This window comes from Microtus ochrogaster, chromosome 21 (assembly GCF_000317375.1).
Source record: "Microtus ochrogaster isolate Prairie Vole_2 chromosome 21, MicOch1.0, whole genome shotgun sequence".
In the NCBI taxonomy this organism is placed as follows: domain Eukaryota; kingdom Metazoa; phylum Chordata; class Mammalia; order Rodentia; family Cricetidae; genus Microtus; species Microtus ochrogaster.
Window position 1 is genome coordinate 49,950,682 of NC_022022.1, and position 4,451 is coordinate 49,955,132.

A 4,451-nucleotide genomic window follows, 5' to 3' on the forward strand; every position below is an offset into this window, starting at 1 on the left:
TTTCAGACCCAGGCCAGCTGGCCTTGGTGAGTTCCTGATAGAACATCCCCATTGTCTCAGTGTGTGGGTGCACCCCTCGTGGTCCTGAGTTCCTTGCTCGTGCTCTCTCTCCTTCTGCTCCTGATTTGGACCTTGAGATTTCTGTCCTCACCGGGTTCTTTATGTGAGTACAGAGATTGAAACTCGGGTCCTTATGCTCTTTCCCAACTGATTCATCTCTGAACATCCTCAGCTTTACTTATTCATTTCTGGAAGAATTGTTCATGACCATATGAGACACCCTGGTTTCAGCATCTCTAACAAGTTGATGGATAGATTTTAATGCAATTGAAACCAGAAGTCAAAAGTTTTCAATTATACTCCATTGTAATGTCTCAGAACCAAGCATACAACCAATATAAACATAGAATATTTTCATTCAACAAATCCAAATCGAGGATTTAGTCTGTTGGAAGTGATTTAAAATGCCAATAAAATAGGAGTCTGGCATTCCCCTTCAGGAGCCCAAAGACAGTGCAGATAGTATATGTCGTTTCGAAATCCATGTGTTGAACCCTCCTCCCACGTGGCAATATTAAGAGGAAAGGCTTTCTGAGAATGACAAGGTCCCTTCCTATAGGGTATTCATTAAAGGGGCTAGTGCCATGGAAAGAGCGATGGGAGGTATGTATTGTGTGAGAATAAAGCAGGAAGATGCATCCCTGGAAGGAGGAGGGGAACTCTTTTCAAACACTGAATCCACAGGCACCTTGGCCGTGGACTTCTCTGCCTCCTGCACTATGAGAAATAGACATCTATGATGTATAAATCACTCACTGTAAGGTTTTCTAAGAGTTGCCTGGAAAGACTAAGAAGATTGGGAAAAATCAGAAATATGTAACTGGTGCACAATTGAGTCATCTCGTAAATACTGGTGGAGTTAGAAAGTAGATAACTGAGATTCGTTAGAATAGAGCTGACCCCTGTTCTTACTGGTAATCTAACACCTAGCATATTGTCTGGTCTATAGTAAGCACTCGAGAAACATCTGTTACAGGATTTAAGTGAACAAGCGGGTCATTGCCGGCTGATACAGAAGGGAAAGCCTGTGAATAAAACGGGCTTCCAGCTCTATCTGGAAGGGTGGCCAGGGTTTGTGTTGATGAGAGGAAATAGAACAGTATATTACAAATGGGGACCTCAGCAGAAGCCAAACTCTGGAGAGGAAACAAGAAGCGTGCTTCATGAGGACAAGTGAGTTTTGCAGACTAGAACTGGGGATGTGTGAAGCCAAACATGAAATTTAAATGTTGCTAGGAAAGGTGGAAATAAATTTATGAAGAGTCTTAAAAACTAGGCTGAGGGCTGTGGACTTTATTAGGTAAGTAAATGAGCAGCGGCTGAAAGGCTTGATGGAAACGCTGTTTTAGGGAGTTAACCTGGAGGTGGCGGGAGGAAAGGATCCAAGGACAGATGTGTGAGCCACTTGCAGGGGAGGAGGAGGCAGCAGCTCCTGCGGCAGTCAGCTTTGGGGGGAGGGCAAGAAAGGCAGGGAGGAGCAGCTCTGGGAGAATGGCCCAGAACTCTAAACCTTTGAGTATGAATGACGTGGGAGAGTCTATGAAACATAGGGTGAGGGGTCCGGAGAAGACAATAGAACTAGTGCCAACCATGGGCCATTGCAGGAAGAAAGAACATAGCCAACTTCACAAAAATCTTGCAGTGTTCTTCTGAGAAACACTGTGCCATGTGTTATCAGAAACTGTCCAATAGATATTGAGTTCAATTAGGTATTTCTCAAATGCTTCTTTTCAGTTCAGTATATACTAGCTCTGTAGGAAAGACAGAACATCACAGCTTAGCCCAGACAGTCTAAACACAAAGATTACTTTGCAATAAAGAGTAGACTGCCTCATTCAATCCTTTGAATATTGAAGGCAAGAAGCAGAAAAGTTCCATGGTATGCTTTCAAACCAGTGAGAAACTAAGAAAAAAAATCAAACCACAGTAATTGTTGAACTGTGTGTTAGGAGGAACTGAGTCAGTGGCTTCAATACCCACGGCATGCTGGTGAAGATGAGCGCTAGGGGAAATCAAGATTGTTTTCCATCAAGCCTGACAACCTAAGCTCCCTCCGCAGGATCCAATTGGTATAAGGTCCAAGTACTGCAAGTTGTCCTGTGTGATCACCTCTCCCTCTCAGGGTGATTTTTTAAAATATATATCTAGAGCACATAGCAGTGCTGGACACATTAAACAGAGTATCTTGGTTAACTCATTGTCTTAGTTAGGGTTTTATTGCTGTGAAGAGACATCATGAGCATGGAAAACATTTCGTTGGGGTTGGATTACAGTTCAGAGGTTTAGTCCTTTATTTTCCTGGCAGGAAGCATGGCAGTATGAAGGCAGACATAATGCAGAAGAAGAAGCTGAGAGTTCTACATATGGATCGGCAGGAGGTGAATGTCACCCTAGACCTGGCTTGAGCATTTGAAACCCCAAAGCCTGACCCCCTAGTGATGCACTTCCTCCAACTAGGCCACACCCACTCCAATAAGGTCACACTTTCTAAATAGTTCACTCTCTGTGAGCCTGTGGGGGCCATTTTCTTTCAAATCACCACACTCTTTTACACCTTTATGAGACAAACACATAAACTCTGTGTCTTGTACAGGAAATTAAGTTTCCTGGATGACAGAGCCAGTAATGAGTCGACTTATAGAGAACTCATACAGCCTGGCTTTAAAGGCTGCAGACGCATGTCTGCTGGCTATGAATTGCTCACTGTTAGGTGTGTTTACAGTCCTCCAAATAGATTCAGGAGGTTGGGGGAAAGCCACGGTATGACATGAGGACCAAAATGAATCTTGTGGATGCCATGGGACTTAGAAAGGTTTTTTTTACACTAGAGTCTGTCTTTGTTTGGATTGGTAATCTGACACCTACCACCTTGCCTGGTATGTAATAAGCAGTCAACAGGCATCTCATAAACATCTGTGAAGTTACGTGTGCCAGCTTAGCCTTTGAAGATCACAGGACTAAATACTATTCTGCAACAAACATGTGGTGCCACGAATTCTGCTTTAGAGCTGGAGAGTGACCTAGAGCTTGTGAGAGAAACGTCTAAGTAATTCCCAAACAGTAACGAGCACAAACTACCCGAGAACACTGAAGGAATCAGCCTGACTGGCAGGAAGCAAGTGATGGTGGGAAGAAGAGTCAGAGGTAATCATACCCAGGTAATGGCTACAGTGCTGGGCACAAAGGTCTTTCCTTAATTCACACTGTATCCCAACAACCAGCCAATCTTCCACAGTGACAGCAAGCCTAGGGTGACACCTTCCCTCCGCTCCCGCTCCGTTGAGTATCTTCTCTAAGAACAGTTCAAGCTGCTCCTTTGCCTAGGAGCACTCCTGGATCTTCCCTGTCATTCTCAATGAGCTCTGTCACCTTCAGGGCTAGGACACTACTCGGGGGTGAAAAAAGTGAATAAGGGGGGCTAAGGAACAGGTAAACTGTGGAAAGGAAAATTTCTGCTGGCAGGACGGAGTGAGAAGGAACGAACCCCGGTTAAGCAAGATGAGTTGCTAGCGCTCTCTCTATCCACACAGCTGGGGCATGGTACATGTTGGATGAAGAAAGACCTAGAAGTTGTGTGATAACCCAGGCTTAAGGGGAGAAGCTCTATGGCTGTTGAAAAGGAATAGTTAGGAATAAATCAGAAGATATTTCAGAGAAAAGAAACACGCAATACTGCATATGTGCCAATGGAAAGGCAGGAACCACAATCACAGCCAGTCTAAGAAGCAGCATCCCTGAAGATGGAAATCTGCAGAAGTTTCAGGGGGTCAGGACTGTCTCCCTGATTCTTTGCTGTAATTCAGAAACTCAATATAAGCGTAAGACATGGCAGACAGACAATAAATAGTGTTGACTAAATCATTCATTTTAATACTGTATTTATTTTATGTATATGTGTGTGTGCCTGATTATCTCTATATGCAAATGGTCAGACAGTACCATAAGAAGCAGAAAGACGTCATCAGATTCCCTGGAACTGAAGTTACAGGTGGTTGTGAACTCCTAATATAGATGCTGGGAACCAAACTCCAATCTTCTGCAGGGGCAGTGAATGCCCTCAACCACTGCACCATTTTTTCAGACCTCATAATGTACTTATTTTAAGTAGAAAACTAAGCTCACCTTCCCTCAGGCTAAGACTCAAGTTATGACTTCAGGGAACCCGTGTGTTAATGAACCACCAACACACTGGGAACTGTACCCTTTTAGAACATGAAAAGCAAAATAGGATAAAAATGGAAGAGGGGGAAAGTCTGGGCACAATTGCTTTCATATCTACCATAAATGCCCTGACACTGTGTAAGATTAGGGCTAGAAACTCTGACCCAGGTTGGGGGAGCTGTGTTGGTTGCTTATTTCCCTTCTTCCTCCTCTCATGTTCTCTCCTGTCC